Below are 19,732 nucleotides of genomic sequence, written 5' to 3'. Positions count from 1 at the left end.
CTGACAGGTGTAAGATGATATCTCAAAGTTGTTTTGATTTGCATTTCTCTGATCGCTAAGGAGGTTGAGCATGACCTTAAGTATCTTTTGGCCATTTTAACTTCTTCTGATGAGAATTCTCTGTTCAGTTCAGTGCCCCATTTTTTAATTGGGTTAATTATCCTTTTAAAGTCTAGTTTCTTGAGTTCTTTATATATTTTGGAGATCAGACCTTTGTCTGTAGCGGGGTTGGTGAAGATCTTCTCCCAGTCAGTAGGCTGCCTTTTTGTCTTAATGACAGTGTCCTTCGCTTTACAGAAGCTTCTCAGTTTCAGGAGGTCCCATTTATTCAATGTTGCCCTTAATGTCTGTGCTGCTGGGGTTATACATAGGAAGCGATCTCCTGTGCCCATATGTTGTAGGGTACTTCCCATTTTCTCTTCTATCAGGTTCAGTGTGTTCAGATTGATATTGAGGTCTTTGATCCATTTGGACTTGAGTTTTGTGCATGGTGATAGATATGGGTCTATTTTCATTCTTCTACAGGTTGACATCCAATTGTGCCAGCACCATTTGTTGAAGATGCTTTCTTTCTTCCATTGTATACTTTTAGCTCCTTTATCGAAAATTAGTTGTTCATAGGTTTGTGGGTTAAAATCCGGGTCTTCTATACGATTCCATTGGTCGACTGCTCTGTTTTTATGCCAGTACCACGCTGTTTTCATTACTGTAGCTCTGTAATAGAGTTTGAAGTCAGGGATGGTAATGCCTCCAGAAGTTCCTTTATTATATAAGATTGTTTTGGCTATCCTGGGTTTTTTGTTTCTCCATATAAAGTTGATTATTGTCCTTTCAAGATCTGTGAAGAATTTTGATGGGATTTTAATGGGGATTGCATTGAATCTATAAATTGCCCTTGGTAGAATTGCCATTTTTACTATGTTGATCCTCCCAATCCAGGAGCAAGGGAGATCCTTCCATTTTCTGGTATCCTCTTCAATTTCTTTCTTCAATGCCTTAAAGTTCTTGTCAAATAGATCTTTCACTTCCTTGGTTAGAGTTACCCCAAGATAGTTTATGCTTTTTGTGGCTATCGTGAAAGGTGATGATTCTCTTATTTCCCTCTCTGCTTCCATATCCTTTGTGTATAAGAGGGCGACTGATTTTTTGGAGTTGATCTTGTATCCTGCCACATTACTAAAGGCGTTTATCAGCTGTAGGAGTTCTTTGGTGGAGTTTTTGGGGTCGCTCATGTACACTATCATATCATCTGCAAATAATGCAAGTTTAACTTCTTCCTTTCCAATTTGAATCCCCTTTATCCCCTTATGTTGTCTTATTGCTATTGCTAAAACTTCGAGAACTATATTGAAGAGGTATGGAGAGAGTGGACAGCCTTGGCGTGTTCCTGATTTTAGTGGGATGGCTTTAAGTTTCTCTCCATTTAATTTGATATTAGCTGTCGGCTTGCTGTATATAGCTTTAATTAAATTTAGGTATGACCCTTGTATCCCTAATCTCTCCAAGACTTTTATCATAAAGGGATGTTGAATTTTGTCAAATGCTTTTTCAGCGTCTAATGAAACAATCATATGGTTTTTTTCTTTCAGTTTATTTATATGATGGATTACATTGATAGATTTGCGTATGTTAAACCAGCCCTGCATCTCTGGGATGAAGCCTACTTGATCATAATGGATAATTTTTCTAATGTGTTCTTGGATTCGGTTTGCCAGAATTTTGTTGAGGATTTTTGCATCGATGTTCATGAGTGAGATTGGCCTGTAATTTTCTTTCTTGGTTGGGTCTTTGTGTGGTTTTGGTATCAGAGTTACTGTAGCTTCATAAAATGAATTTGGCAATGACTCTTCTGTTTCTATATTGTGAAATACCTTAAGGAGTATAGGTATTAGGTCTTCTTGGAAGTTCTGGTAGAATTCCGCATTGAAACCATCTGGTCCTGGACTTTTTTTGGAAGGGAGGTTTTTGATAACCGCTTCTAATTCTTCACGACTAACAGGTCTATTTAGGTTGTTCACCTGGTCCTGGTTTAACTTTGGTATATGGTATTTATCTAAAAAAGTGTCCATTTCTTTTACATTTTCCAGTTTTGTGGCATACAGGCTTTTGTAGTAAGATCTAATGATTCTCTGAATTTCCTCTGTGTCTGTGGTTATGTCTCCCTTTTCATTTCTGATCTTATTAATTTGCAAATTCTCTCTCTGCCGTTTGATTAGTTTGGATAGGGGTTTATCAATCTTGTTGATTTTCTCCAGGAACCAGCTTCTTGATTTATTGATTCTTTCAATTGTTTTCTGTGTCTCTATTTTGTTGATTTCAGCCCTCAGCTTGATTATTTCCAGTCTTCTACCTCTTCTAGGTGAGTCTGCTTCTTTTTTTTCTAGAGCTTTCAGGTGGGCTGTTAAGTCTCCAATGTGTGCTTTCTCTGTTTTCTTTAAGTGGGCAGTTAGTGCTATGAACTTTCCTCTCAGGACTGCTTTCATAGTGTCCCATAGGTTTGAGTATGTTGTTTCTTTATTTTCATTGTCTTCAAGGAAGACTTTAATTTCTTTCTTTATTTCTTCCTTAATCCAGGTATGGTTCAGTAGTTGACTATTCAGTTTCCATGAGTTTGTAGGCTTTCTGGGGGTAGCATTGTTGCTGAATTCTAGCTTTAATCCATGGTGATCTGATAAGATACAGGTGGTTATTAATATTTTTTTGTAACTGTGAATGTTTGCTTTGTTACCGAGTATGTGGTCGATTTTTGAGAAGGTTCCATGAGCTGCAGAGAAGAAGGTATATTCTTTCCTGTTTGGGTGGAATATTCTATAGATGTCTGTTAAGTCCATTTGATTCATTACCTCCATTAATTCTCTTATTTCTCTGTTAGGTTTCTGTCTGATTGACCTGTCCATTGGTGAGAGAGGAGTATTAAAGTCTCCTACTATTAATGTGTGCGGTTTGATGGCTGCCTTGAGTTTTAACAATGTTTCTTTTACGTACATGGGTGCTTTTATATTAGGGGCATAGATATTCAGGATTGAGATTTCATCCTGATGAATTGTTCCTGTTAGGAGTAGAAAATGTCCCTCTCCATCTCTTCTGATTGATTTAAGTTTGAAGTCAACTTTGTTAGAAATTAGTATGGCCACACCTGCTTGTTTCCTAGGTCCATTTACTTGATAAGCCTTATCCCAGCCCTTTACTCTGAGTAGGTGCCTGTCTTTGTGGTTGAGGTGTGTTTCTTGTAAACAGCAGAATGTTGGATCCTGTTTTCGTATCCAATCTCTTAGTCTGTGCCTTTTTATAGGTGAGTTGAGTCCATTGACATTAAGTGATATTAATGACCAGTGGTTGTTAACTCCGGTCATTTTTTTTTTAGTAGTAGATTTTGTGTGTTTCCCTTCTTTGAGATGTGCTGGTAAAGGGTTTCTAGATGTCTGAGTTACTGTGGTCATTGTTGGACTCCTTGATTAGTGATTTTCCTTCTATTACTTTCTGTAAGGCTGGATTTGTGGCTACGTATTGTTTAAATTTGTTTTTATCCTGGAAAATTTTGTTTTCTCCATTTATAGTGAACGAAAGCTTGGCTGGGTATAGTAGTCTGGGCTTGCATCCATGGTCTCTTAGTTTCTGCAGTACATCTATCCAGGACCTTCTGGCTTTCATGGTTTCCATAGAGAAGTCAGGTGTAAGTCTGATAGGTTTACCTTTATAAGTAACTTGGCCTTTTTCCTTTGCTGCTCTTAGTATTCTTTCTTTATTCTGTATGCTTTGTGTTTTGATTATTATATGGCGAGAGGATGTTTTTTTTTGATCCAGCCTATTCGGTGTTCTGTATGCTTCTTGAACCTTCATAGGTATATCTTTCTTTAGGTTGGGAAAGTTTTCTTCTATAATTTTATTAAATATATTTTCTGGACCGTTGAGCTGCGCTTCTTCTCCTTCTTCTATTCCTATTATTCTTAGGTTTGGTCTTTTTATTGTGTCCCATATTTCCTGAATGTTTTGTGATGAGAATTTGTTGGCCTTGCTGTTTTCTTTGATCAGCGTGTTTATTTTCTCTATGGTATCTTCAGAATCTGAGATTCTTTCTTCTATCTCTTGTATTCTGTTGGTTATGCTTGTTTCTGTAGTCTCTATTCGTTTACCTAGATTTTCCCTGTCCAGCTGGCCTTCTGTTTGTGTTTTCTTCTTTGCCTCCATTTCAGTTTTTAAGTCTTGAACTGTTTCCATTATTTGTTTGATTGTTTTTCCTTGGTTTCCTAGGGTATCATTCACTGATTTACTCAATTCTTCAAACTTTCTGTTATACTTCTCATCCATTTCTATAAGGGCATTTTTTACATGCTGTTTAAGGGCATCAATCACTTTCATAAAGTTAATTTTATCTACTTCTTCATGATTAAGGTGTTCCTGTCCTCCTGTTGTGAGGTAGCTGGGTTCTGGTGGTTTCATATAGTTTTTCAGATTGTTGGGTGAATTCTTGCATTGGCGCCTGCCCATCTCTTTCTCCGAATGCTCCCCTATGGATCTTCTTTTACCGGATCAGGTCTCCTTGCCTACTGATGTACTTTCCCAGTGATGGCACCCTGCAGTGATAGCTCTCCTGGTGCTCCAGTGATGTCTCTCCTGGTACCAATATCAGATCTCCCTGCCCAAAGCCGGCTCTCCTGGTACCCAGATTAGCTCTCCCACTGATGGCTCTCCTGGTGCCAAGATCAGATCTCCGTGCAGGTTGGGTAGTTCGTAAACAAAGGCCTTACCTTGCTTGGTGCAGGCAGGCCAGTGAACCAAAGGAAGTCTCGCCTGCCTACTTGCCCTGAGGATTTGCCCCCAGCGCCAGACAGACTGAGCTGGATGGTGTTATGTGCCCAAAGAGGAAAGGGGGCAGAAGGAAGAAGGGTTCTGGATGCAAGCTGGGTGGGACAAGAAGAGAGAGGCAGTATGCAGGGTGTAGAGCCCCTGCAGGGAGCCCAGGGAGTATAGGGTGGGGGATGAGGAACTTCAGAGTTCCCTGTCCAGGGCTGCTTCCGCCGCCGCCAGTCAGGTCACAAACTCAGCCCGCTGTTGTCTCTCCTGGTGCCTAGATCAGATCTCCGTGCAGGTTGGGTAGTTTGTAAACAAAGGCCTTACCTTGTTTGATGCAGGCAGGCTGGAGAGACAAAGGAAGTCTCGTCTGCCTACTTGCCCTGAGGATTTGCCCCCAGCGCCAGACAGACTGAGCTTGATGGTGTTATGTGCCCAAAGAGGAAAGGGGGCAGAAGGAAGAAGGGTTCTGGATGCAAGCTGGGTGGGACAAGAAGAGAGAGGCAGTATGCAGGATGTAGAGCCCCTGCAGGGAGCCCAGGGAGTATAGGGTGGGGGATGAGGAACTTCAGAGTTCCCTGTCCAGGGCTGCTTCCGCCGCCGCCAGTCAGGTCACAAACTCACCCCGCTGCTGTCTCTCCTGGTGCCTAGATCAGATCTCCCTGCAGGCTGGGTAGTTTGTAAACAAAGGCCTTACCTTGCTTGATGCAGGCAGGCTGGAGAGACAAAGGAAGTCTCGTCTGCCTACTTGCCCTGAGGATTTGCCCCCAGCGCCAGACAGACTGAGCTGGATGGTGTTATGTGCCCAAAGAGGAAAGGGGGCAGAAGGAAGAAGGGTTCTGGATGCAAGCTGGGTGGGACAGGAAGAGAGAGGCAGTATGCAGGATGTAGAGCCCCTGCAGGGAACCCAGGGAGTATAGGGTGGGGGATGAGGAACTTCAGAGTTCCCTGTCCAGGGCTGCTTCCGCCGCCAGTCAGGTCACAAACTTACCCCGCTGCTGTCTCTCCTGGTGCCTAGATCAGATCTCCGTGCAGGTTGGGTAGTTTGTAAACAAAGGCCTTACCTTGTTTGATGCAGGCAGGCTGGAGAGACAAAGGAAGTCTCGTCTGCCTACTTGCCCTGAGGATTTGCCCCCAGCGCCAGACAGACTGAGCTGGATGGTGTTATGTGCCCAAAGAGGAAAGGGGGCAGAAGGAAGAAGGGTTCTGGATGCAAGCTGGGTGGGACAAGAAGAGAGAGGCAGTATGCAGGGTGTAGAGCCCCTGCAGGGAGCCCAGGGAGTATAGGGTGGGGGATGAGGAACTTCAGAGTTCCCTGTCCAGGGCTGCTTCTGCCGCCGCCAGTCAGGTCACAAACTCACCCCGCTGCTGTCTCTCCTGGTGCCTAGATCAGATCTCCCTGCAGGCTGGGTAGTTTGTAAACAAAGGCCTTACCTTGCTTGATGCAGGCAGGCTGGAGAGACAAAGGAAGTCTCGTCTGCCTACTTGCCCTGAGGATTTGCCCCCAGCGCCAGACAGACTGAGCTGGATGGTGTTATGTGCCCAAAGAGGAAAGGGGGCAGAAGGAAGAAGGGTTCTGGATGCAAGCTGGGTTGGACAAGAAGAGAGAGGCAGTATGCAGGGTGTAGAGCCCCTGCAGGGAGCCCAGGGAGTATAGGGTGGGGGATGAGGAACTTCAGAGTTCCCTGTCCAGGGCTGCTTCCGCCGCCGCCAGTCAGGTCACAAACTCACCCCGCTGCTGTCTCTCCTGGTGCCTAGATTAGATCTCCGTGCAGGTTGGGTAGTTTGTAAACAAAGGCCTTACCTTGCTTGATGCAGGCAGGCTGGAGAGACAAAGGAAGTCTCGTCTGCCTCTATTTAATATTCTTAATCAGTGCTTGTGAACACCATGATATCTTATTTATAGGTGAATGAGTGCCAATTCTAAGGCTGGGGTTATACTGTGCTTACCCAAACCTGCAGAAACAAGGGTCCCAAGGCAAGGTTTCAATAAGGATGCTTGAGTGAGAGAAATAAAAAAGACAGATCTCTGGGACTTTGAGGTCTTACATAAGCTGATAACTTATGCCAAGCAAGTTTGTTACTCAGCATCACTTATTGCATTCTATTTTCAGAGGGGTCTCGAGATAGCCAAGGTCAGCTGGGAGTTAAGTCAGACAATGTTGGCAAAGAGAATCCAGGATACCTCAGGCACAGCTACCTTAGGTCTGATAACCACAACCCAAAGAAAAGAGTAGGATCCCTGGAAACTGCAGCTTTAAGTTCTAAGAGGCCCTGGCTCCAGACCTGGATAGAAGCTTGTCTGTTTTTTGGAAGGGACGCAGAACATGACTTTTGTCCTTTTGCAATAGTATCTGAGAGAACTTTGAATTAGTCTGGATCAAACAGGACCATTCTCCCTTTTTAGTTTTTATAGCCAGGTGAGTTATTTGTGCCCTAATGTTTACAAGCTCTAGATAACCCCCATACAAGCAGATGTCTCCTAATATTGGCAAATGAATTACCAACAGAAGGAATCAGAGGATAATATTGAATGAATATTTATACTTAACAAATGTTAAGGGGATTACACCTTTGCAGTTTGTGTAATAATTCTTTGGCTGGCTCCAAAGCGGAATTGAATGTGTGATGAACATGGCCCAGGCCAGTAACTATTTGCTTTATGGTTAAGAAATCTAATATGTTGCCATATTCCTGAAATTGATTTATTTTATTTGATTTTTAAAAGAAAATAATCTTTTTTCATTATACATACCAATCCAAGTTTCCACTCCCTTCCCTCCTCCCATTTCCTCCACACACTCTCCCGCCCCACCCCCATCCACTCCTCAGAGAGGGTAAGGCACATTGCTTTGGGGAAGGTCCAAGGCCCTGCTTACTGTATTTAGACTGAGCAAGGCATCCATCCAAAGAGAACAGATTCCCAAAAAGCCAGTGCAGCAGTAGGGATAAGTCCTGGTGCCATTGCCAGTGGCCCCTGAGTCTGCTCCAGCCATGCAACTGTCACCCACATTCAGAGGGACTAGTTTTTTTCTATGTTTGTTCCTTCCCAGTTCATCTGGAGTTGGTGAGCTCCCATTAGCGCAGGAAAACTGTTTCAGTGAGTGTCCCCATCATGATCTTGACCTCTTTGCTCAAATTCTCACTCCTCCCACTCTTCAACTGGTCTTTGGGAGCTCAGTCCAGTGCTCCAATGTGAGTCTCTGCCTCTGTTTCCATCAGTTGCTGGATGAAGTTTTTACGGTGATATTTAAAATATCCATCAGTCTGACTACAGGACAAGGCAAGTTTGAGCACCCTCTCCTCTGTTGCTTAGTATACAGCAAGCCAACGGCCAATATCAAATTAAATGGAGAGAAATTCAAAGTGATTCCACTAAAATCAGGAACAAGTCAAGGTTGTCCACTCTCTCCATATCTATTCAACATTGTTATTGAAGTATGAGCTAGGGCAATAAGACAACAAAAGGATAACAAAGAGATACAAATTGGAAAGGAAGAAGCCAAACTTTTGTTATTTTCAGATGATATGATAGTATTTATAAGTGATCCTAAAAATACTACCAGGAAAATCCTACAGATGATAGATACCTTCAGTAATGTGGCAGGATACAATATCAACTCAAAAAATCAGTAGTCCTATATAAAAATGATAAAATGTTGAGAAAGAAATCAGAGAAACATCACGCTTCACAATTGTGACAAATAATATAAAATATCTTGGGGTAACACTAATGAGGAACTGAAAGACCTGTTCAACAAGTCTTTGAAGAAAGAAATTTAAGAAGATAACAGAAAATGGAAAGCGCTCCCATGCTCTTGGATAAATAGGATCAACATAATAAAAATAACAATTCTGCCAAAAGCAATTTATAGATTTATTGCAATCCTCATCAAAATCCCAACACAATTCTTCACAGACCTTGAAAGAACAATATTCAACTTCGTATGGAGAAACAAAATACCAAGATAGCCAAAATAATCCTTTACAATGAAGGAACTTCCAGAGGAATCACCATCCCTGACATAAAGCTCTATTATAGAACTATAGTAATGAAAACAGCCTGGTATTGGCATAAAAGCAGACAAGCTGACAAACGGTATCAAATAGAAAAACACATACATTAAACCACACACCTATGAGCACCTGATTTATGACAAAGAAGCAAAAATTACACAATGGAGAAAAGAAAGCATTTTCAATAAATGGTGCTGACATAACTAGATGTCTGCATGTGGAAGAAGGCAGAAAGATTCATACCTCTCCCCATGCACAAAACTCAAGTCTAAACGGATTAAAGACCTCAATATAAATTTGATGATGACACTGAACATGACAGAAGAAAAATTGGGAAGTAGCATTCACTGCATGGACAAAACAGACTACTTTTAATTATAACCCCAGCAGCACAGACACTGAGAGCAACAATAAATAAATGGGACCTCCTGGAACTGAGTAATTTCTGTAAAGGAAGGGACACAGTCAATAAGATAAAAAGACAGCCTACTGAATGGGAAAAGATCTTCACCAACCCCACATCAGGCAGAGGACTGATCTCCAATATATATAAAGAACTCAAGAAATTTGACATAAAAATACCAAATAATCCAATTAAAAAATGGGGTACAGTTCTAAACAGAGAATTTTCAGAAGAATCTCAACTGGCCAAAAGACCTTTAAGGAAATGTTCATCATCCTTAATCATCAGGGAAATGGAAATCAAAATGATTCTGAGATACAGTCTTACACAACTTCAAATGGCTAAGATAAAAAACAACATTGGCTTATGTTGGGTCCCTTCAGGACAGGCCTTCGTACCCCCACTTGATCTGTTTTGCATTCTTTTTTTTGAACACGAGTCTTTATTGGCCACAGCTACTTGAGGGGGATGAAGCGGGAGGAGTGGGTGGCACCGATGCCAGGCCGGCCGTGCTTCACAGGTTGTAGGTAATGGAGAACTCACCCAGGTAGTGGCCATCATCTCTGGCTTTATCTCCACCTGGTTGAAGGCACGCCCAACATGCTCCCCACCATCTCGGGCAGGATGATCATGTCCCAGAGGTGTGTCTTCACCACCTTGGGCTTCTCCATAGGCAGCGCCTCCTTCTTGGCCTTTCTCAGGCGCTTGAGTAGCAAGTGCTGCTTCCGCCTCAAGCCGCGATTGAGGCATCGCCTCTGCCGGGCTCTGTAGAGCTGCATCAGCTGCTCGTAGGACATGTCCAGCAGCTGGTCTATGTCCACGCCGCAGTAGGTGAACTTGTGGAAGGTCCGCTTCTTCTTCTGCTCCACTTTGGCCATCTTGGCGGTGACTCGGAAAAGCTCTGTTTTGCACTTGAAAGACCCCAGTTTAGCTGTTGTAATGCCATTTTGCAAGGCTTTCACACAAAAGTTTAAGTTCAAGGTAAAGTCGGTACTCCTAGGCTGCCAAACAGGATACATCAGGCCTAGGAGGGGAACAAAAAGTTCTGGGAGAAACTACATGTGCCCTAGATAGGGCCAAGTCAGCTATTATCAGATCTACGTGTCCCCGAGGAGCTTGTCCCCAAGTGAACCCATCGCTTCATTCGAACTGACCAATGGGATCCCTGTAACCATCCATCTGCTTCTATATGCCTGCCTCTGCTGCCCTTTTCCTATAAAAAGACCTTCTCCCAGACTGCAGGGCGCGCAAGTCCTCCAAAAGACTTTGCCGCCCGCAGGTACCTGTGTACACCCAATTAACCTCTTGCTATTTACAGCCAGTGGTCTCGGACTGTTCCTTGGGTTCAGGGGTCTCCTCCTGAGGGAAGGTCCTCCCCAAGGGTCTTTCACACTCTTGTGGTTTGTTGTTCCGAAAACAAGAACAAAAACAAGAACAATCTGTTGTTTTTAGCAATGTTTCTAAAGATGTTTACCTCTACAGTGATTAGCTTCTTGCTTTTGTTGGCTCAGCCTCCCTTGCTGAGGGCTATATATACTGTGTGAGAAAATGGAATAAAGGCTTGTCTGCGGAATTTGAAGTTGTGCATTTATCCTGATGTCCCTTGCTCAGAGAACTATAGTTGCTATGCTCGCATGGCAAAGTGGAGGTCCCAACGAGATTTGGAAAAGAAGGGGTAGCAGATGGGGTTGTCCTTGGCTGGTAAGGACATATTGGGGTAAAATGGGATCCATAAGCAGTAAGAGAGACCTGATATATCAGATATCTAAATTGTTAGAGCAACAAGGAACCACTGTAAAACAGAGAACTACAGAGGATTTTCTTAAGACTATAACTGCAGCAAGCCCATGTTTTTTGACAGGTGGGGGCTTGAACATCTCCTATTGGAAACAGGTAAAAAGAGACTTGCAGAAACGGCTGCAAAAGGAGGGTGCCGATAGCTACCCTATTTCTACCCTTTCACTATGATGCCTGGTCGTGATGCCCTGCTTACTGATTGCCACAGCCAGCACAGCCTGGATGCTGAGACTGACAGGGGGTCCCGGGATTGAGACACAGAGGCTTTATCTTTTCAGGTGGAAGAACAGTAACCTTTATTTTGCCTCAGCTAAAACCTTTTATATCTCTACTGCTTTTGTGGAAAACCTCTGACCAGAAAGAACACAAACATTCTAGTCAATTACAGACCACAAGAAAGTTCCTTTGTCTGTGAGGGGGAGTGAGGGCAGCTAGATCACAACAACTTCCCCCATTTTATCTATACCTTGCCTGTCATGGAGAGTGGCCCTCTAATATCGCCCATCCTACCCAGACACATAGCCCTAAACCAAGTATCCCCAGAACTGACAGCGCCAATGAGTCAGACCAGTACTGCAACCATCTAGCATGCACTAACTGGGTGGTAAAATTGACAAAAGCAGTATTCCAAACTTTGCTCATATGACAATTAAGTTCCATAACAGTAGCAGAAGCATGCAATACAGTGCCAGGAATAACACACATAACATGATAAAAGCTGGATCATGTTAGCTGTTGAAAAGCCCAACGATAGTCCACTTGTTCCTGAACCAGAGCCACTTGTTGGTTCAAAGTCAATATGCCCAATTGAATATGTCCATTAAGATCATTTTGAATGTCCAAAACATTGCTGACCCTTTCAGCCAGCTGGTTGACAGTCTCAGCTCTCTGCACAGTCTGGGAGAGAGCAACTCTGGCAGCAGTATCTGTGGTGGCAAAGCTCTGCTCCAGCTGCCTTGTGGCCCTAGATACACTCTCTCTGGGTCCAAACTGCTGCATGGAGCAGAGCAGAACTCAGGGAAGCAATCTTGCTGCTCCTGCTCTGGAACCATTGAAGGGGTCCCACTTTAACAATCTTTTAGAGAATTTCGGCATCATCAACCTGTCTGGCTACTTCCTGCTGAGTGGGGATGATGCATTCTTGGGGGTATTTTATATCAACATTTCAGAGGGTCTCAGTGATTCAAACCAAATAAATTTGCAATGAATACACAGGTTTTCATCCTCTGTGAAAACAAAAGCAGAACCTCTTTTCCAAAGCATCAAATCCTTAGGCCCATATTTTAAAGACAAAATACCTTTCTTAGCAATTCCCAGAATTAAATGTCTTTCTCCAGTCCAGAACACAAAAGACAACACAATCAACATAATAACACACATCTGTACACATTCTTTTTGAGGCCCTCAATTCACCCCCTGCCTCCTCTTTATTACTTCCCTACTTGTTCCCAGTTTGGAACATTTAAACCCCCTCCCATAATAAACCAGGGGCTAACTTGAGCTATTGTTTGTATGAAATCTTCAGCTGCCTTCCTTGTTACTTCAATGCCTTGTTGCTTTAAGAGTTTCAGTTACTTTTTAAGGCCTTCAATTCACCCTACTGCCTCTTCTTTATACTTGCTAGTCTTTTGGAGTGTGTCCTTCAGAGTATCTCTGGGGATGAGAAAAAGACACGTTGCCTTTCCCAATATGCTCCTCGATTTAGCCGATGGAGCGACCCCGTTCACGAATACTTACTTTTTAGATCTTGGTGGGACCTCCACTTTGCCGCAGCCAGTGCAGCCTGGATGCTGAGACTGGTTGGGGTGCCGGGATTCAGATATAGAGGTGTCTTTACAGGTAGAAGATCAGCAAGCTTTATTTTGCCTCAGCTAAAACCTTTTATATCTCTACTGCTTCTGTGGAAAACCTCTGACCAGAAAGAACACAAACATTCTTGTCAATTACAGACCACAAGGAAGTTCCACTGTTGGTCAGGGGGAGTGAGAGCAGCTAGGTCACAACAACGATAAAGTGAAAGTGAGACCAGAGTTAGCTGCAGCTAAAGAAATACTTGAAGAAATACAGGAGGAGGAGACTTGCTGGTCCATAGGATCACAGGAGGAGTCACATAGGGTCTGAAAGGAAGAGTCAGGGGTACCAGGGGGAACTTAGGAATCTGGCACAGGACCAAGGCTAGCATCAAAGTCTACACACTTTGGTGCACAGAACCAGATAGCAATAACCTCTGAGTCAGAAAATTGGGAAGACAGCCTCAGCTCTAGTACAGAGAATAGTTTATCTGATGACGAAGAACAGCTAATGCAAGAAATTAAGGTACTTCAGAAAAGGCTGAAGCGCTGTAAGGTGAAGGATTCCTTATGTGTGCCAATCAGCCCCATATGCTTATAATGAGGATTGGGGAAGGAGGGAGGCCCGTTGGGGACTGAGAGATGAGTGGGAGACTGAAGAGGAGTCAGGAAGAAGAGGAATCTGCTTTCAGCCCCGGCACACAGTTGCTCTGGTCATAGATGTACCTGATCCTAACAATCCAGGACAGGTGCTGAGACAACATGTGGCCTTGAGCTTTAAGGAGATGAAGCAATTGAAAGAGGCTGTGGCGGTATATGGCTCTCAGGCCCCGTTTACTCTTGTCATGGTAGAGTCTTTTGCAACATTGAATCTTACACCTAGCAATTGGCAGCAGCTATGCCATGCGGTATTACCGGGAGGAGATTACTTACTGTGGAAGGGGGAATATCAAGAAAATTGCTTACAAACAGTTAGGTTAAATGCACAAGTGGAATAGGCACAGCGCAATCTAGACATGCTAACTGGAGCAGGAGCTTATGTTGACTTGGCCAATCAAATAGTGCTCGATCCTGTGTTATATCTCCAGATGGCGGCTGCAGCTACCAAAGCTTGGAAAACCCTGCCAAACAAGGCCATGGGGGATTAGCTGTCAAAAGTTTTACAAGGGCCTTCAGAACCATTTTAGGACTATGTGGATAGGATATTGCAGTTGGTAGGGAAATTGTTTGGTGATGTGACCACAGCTATGTCCATAGTTAAGCAGCTGGCATTTGAGAATGCCAATAAATACTGTAAGTGCCATGCCAGCAAGGCAACTCTCATTCTTCTAAGCGAGGGACGTCGGGATTAACACGCAACACAACTTCAGGTTCTGCAGACATGCCTTTTATTCCACTTTCTCACAAGTATATATAACCCTCAGCAGGGGAGGCCAAACCAGCAATAGCAGGAAGCTCATCACCATAACTCAATGGCTTAGGGGTGAACATCCTTAGAAACATTGCTGAAAACAACAGATTGTTCCTGTTTTCAACCAACCTCAAGAGTGCAAAACAGATTGTTGGGTCCCTAGAGGACAGGCCTTCGCACCTCCACTTGATCTGTTTTGCAGTACAAGTGAGAGCATTCCAGACATTTGCTGAACCCAGCCCCCAAGCTGGGCCATGACATTTTACTGACTGGGTCTAGACACAGCAGGGACCCATGTGCTATTAATACTAACACTATGATAAGCTGTCTGCAGGGTGAAATTCAAAAAGGAGGAATTCCAAGGGCCATCCAAACATGCATTCAACTGTTTGACCACATCAGAAGCATTTATAACATTAGCAGGTGTAACGTACAAGACACTTGTTGCAGGAGTCAAAGGGAATCTACCTGTTCTTGCAAAAGCACAGTTTGTTGATTTAAATGTAAAAGTTCAAGTCCAATATGAGAGTCCAGAACACTCCATGTCTGTAGGGATTCGCTAACCCTTCCAGACAGCTGCTCCACAGTCTCTGTAGTCACGGCTGTCTGTGAAATGGCAACTCCAGCAACTGTAGCCACACTGGCAGTGACAGCAATAGCAACAATTGCAGCCGTTTGCCCACTGTTGATAAAGGATGATCTCCTGATATTCTTGAGACACCAGCACCGGCAGGAATCACAGCAGGCACTTGAACAATCAAAGCTCCATCAGAACTGTCCCAGCAATTACTCAGCTTGCAGATCCTGGAAGAACAATTAAGAATATCGCCCCTCCAAAGTGCCATTCCACAATACAAAGAAAAAATGGGGCAGGAACGCAAGCAGAGGATCAAATAGTCATTGTGTCCAGCAGTATAACAAATCAGGCTCTTGAGTGATACATTCTCCCCACATAACTGTGGGATGGAGTTTAAAATTTCTATCAGCATCCCAACACCAAGGAACAGGTTTGGGACCATAGGTATTATGCAATACTCACTGGCATTAAAAGTGGGGGGTTTCTCACCAGACTCCCCATCACTCATAATTCTGTTGTTGTTACCAGAGTCATCACCTGAAGTAGAAGGAGTATTGCGGTCTTCATCCTGGGTCACTGGCCTTACACACCGCTCTGGCACCCAAATTGGTTTATCAACTCCTGGAGGAAAAACACATACAGCCCCCCTCACCTTTGCCATCAAGGGGGTTGGTTCCATCCATCTTCCTGTTTGCACATCTTTCCAATGAACCCATCCTAGGCTCTGAGCCCTAACCTGTGTATGGCACTCCATAGGCGAGTACCCTTCAGCATCCACAGTCAAAAAATTTAAAATAAAGAGAATGGTGGATAATTGAGTTGCTGGGGAGAATATGAACTCCCCCCTTTTTAATTTTTGAAAATATTGCTTGAGAGTCTGATTGATTCTTTCCACGATTGCTTGACCCATTGGGTTATATGGGATGCCTGTTTTATGGGAAATTTCATAGAATGAACAAAAGGATGAAATTTTTTTGCTGATATATGCTGGGCCATTATCTGTCTTAATAACCTCAGGTTTGCTCATATAGGCAAAAGCAGAAAGGCAGTGTGCAATGGCATCTTTTGCTTGTTCTCCTGAATGCAAGGATGCGAAAATTGCTCCTGAAAAGGTGTTTACTGATACATGGACAAACTTAAGTTTCCCTGCAGCAGGCAGGTGTGTAACATCCATCTGCCATAACTGATTTGGTTGTAATCCTCATGGGTTAACTCCTAAATTGGGGCTGCTTAGGAAAGGAGCACACTGAGGACAAGATGATGTAATGGCTTGTACTACTTCTCGTGTGCATTGAGTATGATGTCGAAGGGAGTGCACATTAAGGTGAAATTTATCATGTATTTCTTGGATGCAGTCAGAAGTAAAGCAAACACGTGTATTTTTATCAGCTAAATCATTACTTGCTGACAATGGCCCAGGCAGCTGTGTATGACTGTGGATATGTCCGACAAACAAAGGCTCAGTTCGCTGCCAAATCAAATGCTGAACACAGCTGAGCAAATGATGGACCTTAGAGGTAGGTGATATATAGGCAGATGTCTCCAATGGCTTAAAGATATGGGCCATATACACACTATCGGTATACACATTTACAGGTTCCCTAGGAAAGAGCTGGAGTGCAACGAGGCAGGCTATTACCTCTGCAGCTTGGGCTGATACAGCCCCCACAGGACGTTTCCATACTTTTCCTCCAGAAACCACTACTGCATTACCTTTAGGGGAAGCATCTGTAAAGACAGCATGAGCTGAGGGTATGGGAGATCTCTAATCACTCAGGGGAATATAATGGGATGATTTTTGAATAGGACCATTAATGGATGCTGAGGGTAATGAGAATAAAAACTTTCAGAAAAGGAGGTGATAAAAAGGGTCCACTCATCATGGTACTGCTGTAAATGTACTAGCTGGTCTTTAGTATAATGTGTTATAATCTTGTCAGGGTACTTCCCAAACATCTGGACAGCAACCTTCTTAGCTTTCCAAAGTAATTGTAATATAGCTTCATAGTATGGGGTGACTACCCTTGCTGGAGAGGCAGGCTTGTGTACCCATAAAATAGGTCTGTTCTGTAAAAAGACTCCCGTAGGGGCAAAATTGGAAGCAAGAACCATAAAATTTAATGATTGATCATAATTAATCTGCTGGAGATGGATCCTTTCAATGTTGTCCAGAAGAAGCCTTAAGGCCTGCCTGGCCGCAGGCGTCAATATTCGGGGAGAAGCTGGGTCAGGATCTCCAAAGAGCATATCATACAATGGTCTTAAGTCACCTGTTTTGATTGCTAGGGAGGGGCGTATCTACTGTACGTCTCCCAGTAACTGCTGCCAATCATGTAAGGTTTTAAGATGAGAGGTGTCAATAGTTAATTTTTTTTTGGTTTAATTCCATCCATGGCCAATTGGTACCCAAGGTAGGAATATGGGGCTTGCATTTGGACCTTCTCAGGAGCTATGATCAGCCTTGCCTTCTCTAAATCCTGCTTCATTTGAGTATAAGCCCTGAGCAGTTGATCTTGATCAGGCCCTGCTATTAATAAATCATCCATATAATGAACAATATATACCTGTGGAAACTGACAGCGGATAGGCTCCAAGGCAGCAGCAACATAAATTTGATATATGGTAGGACTATTTTTTATGCCCTGTGGGAGTACAATCCAATGGAATCACAAAGCTGGTTCCTTAAAATTAACTGAAGGGAGGCTAAAAGCAAAACAAGGGCAATCTTGTTTGGCTAGAGGAATGGTAAAAAAGCAATCCTTTAAATCCACTATAATTATATGCCAGCCCCTGGGGTACGGCTGAAGGGAAGGGCAATCCCTGCTGAAGAGGACCCATACTCTGCATCACCTCATTGACAGCCCTGAGGTCCTGTAATAATCTCCATTTTCCAGATTTCTTTTTTAATGATAAATATGGGTGTATTCCAAGGGGAAGGAGAAGGGACAATGTGCCCAGCCTTCAGTTGATCTTGGATCAAGGCATAAGCAGCCTGCAATTTCTCTTGAGTCAAGGGCCACTGTTCCACCCAAACTAGATCATCAGATTTCCAAGTTATAGGAATTGGAGCAGGCATGGGAACAGTGACCCTAACTAAAAATGGCCTAGACAACTTCGGTCTCCCAGCAGTCTGGTAATTTGTTTATCTGGTATCACTGGCTGCAACTGGCACTGCAGATTTTTTCCCAGTCCCTGTCCTGGTCTCCATCCCAGTTGCTGCATAATTTGGGATGCTGGTGGTGGTGGTGTGGGCTGAGTGGTCAAGACAGCTTCCATCTCACTCAGGACATCTCTTCCCCAGAGATTAACAGGTAGTCCTGGGAGGACATATGGCTGAAAGTAACCCTCATGGCTTTCATTATCCTGCCATTTTAATATTTTTTCACTCTTCTTGGGACTTGCTTGACCTATTCCTTGTAGGGTGGCAGTACTTCTTTCTAATGGCCACTTCTTAGGCCAGGATTCTAAGGACAGGACAGAGACATCAGCTCCAGAATCTAAAATCCCATTAAATGACTTCCCATCAACAGTCAGCTTCAATCGTAGCCTTTCTTTCATATGAGCTACCCAAAAGGCTGCAGTGCCAGATGATCCAAAACCCTTAGCACCCTGACTGGACCTGGCTGTGGGGTTGGAGGTGTTAACTAAGGGTACCAAGACCAATTGGGCAATATGATCCTTCTGAGGAATTACTGTAACTCCTTGAGAAACTTTTGTCATAATTTTTATTTCTCCTTGATAATCTGCATCAACAACCCCAGGATGAATTTGAATTTCCCTCAAGATGGTACTGCTTCTTCCCAAGATAAGCCCCAAGGTCCCTCTAGGGAGTGGCCCCAAAAAATCAGTGGGTAAAGCTTGAGCCCCCATTTGGGCTGTCAGGACTGCTCAGGTGGAGGTACCGAGGTCCAGTCCTGCACTTCCTGGGGTGACAGGGGCAAGGTCTGCAACACAAAAGGATTGCCCTGTGGAACAAACTGGATACAGCAACTGTCGGGGTGAGATCCCCTGACTCTTGGTGTCATTGCTCCATACACTGAGGTTCTGGGGCCCTGGAGCAGGGCCCTCCACCAGTTTCCCTGCTGTTGGCCTTGGACGGGCAAAAGCCTTTCATCTATATCTGTCTTAGATCTATAATCATTTGTCCAGTGGGCCCCCTTTTTACATCGTGGGCACTTTCCTGGTCTGGCAGTAGTTCCCCGAGTGAGTTGTGGACATTCCTTTTTAAAATGTCCAAGGGTACCACAGTTAAAGCAGGTTTTATCCCCAGTTGTTTGGGAACCTCGCCCAGGCCTGATGGCAGCAGCAATCATCTGGCCCTGAATGAAGTGCCTGTCAATATCCCGGCAGATCCAGATGTATTTATTTAAGGTTTTTGTTTTATGTGGCCGCAAGGCTTCCTTACAATATTTATTGGAATTCTCAAGTGCCAGCTGCTTAACTAAGGGCATAGCTGTGGTCACATCACCAAACAATCCCCCTGCCAACTACAATATCCTATCCACATAGTCCTTAAATGGTTCTGAAGGCCCTTGTAAAACTTTTGACAGCTGATCCCCTGCAGCCTTGTTTGGCAGGGCTTTCCAAGCTTTGGTAGCCGCAGCCGCCATCTGGAGATATAACACAGGATCGAGCACTATTTGATTGGCCAAGTCAACATAAGCTCCTGCTCCAGTTAGCATGTCTAGATTGCGCTGTGCCTATTCCACTTGTGCATTTAACCTAACTGTTTGTAAGCAATTTTCTTGATATTCCCCCTTCCACAGTAAGTAATCTCCTCCCGGCAATACCACATGGCATAGCTGCTGCCAATTGCTAGGTGTAAGATTCAATGTCGCAAAAGACTCTACCATGACAATAGTAAACGGGGCCTGAGAGCCATATACCACCACAGCCTCTTTCAATTGCTTCATCTCCTTAAAGCTCAAGGCCACATGTTGTCTCAG

General features: G+C 43.8%; 1 pseudogene; it reads right to left on the bottom strand.

The window, feature by feature from the left end:
- Window positions 1-9,650: 9,650 nt before the first annotated feature.
- On the bottom strand, window positions 9,651-10,089 carry LOC130870757 (40S ribosomal protein S15-like; annotated as a pseudogene).
- Between the last annotated feature and the right edge of the window lie 9,643 nt (window positions 10,090-19,732).

Source organism: Chionomys nivalis, chromosome 3, assembly GCF_950005125.1.
Source record: "Chionomys nivalis chromosome 3, mChiNiv1.1, whole genome shotgun sequence".
In the NCBI taxonomy this organism is placed as follows: Eukaryota; Metazoa; Chordata; class Mammalia; order Rodentia; family Cricetidae; genus Chionomys; species Chionomys nivalis.
The sequence above is the reverse complement of the archived record's forward strand: the minus strand, read 5'-3'. Positions and strand labels throughout refer to the sequence as shown.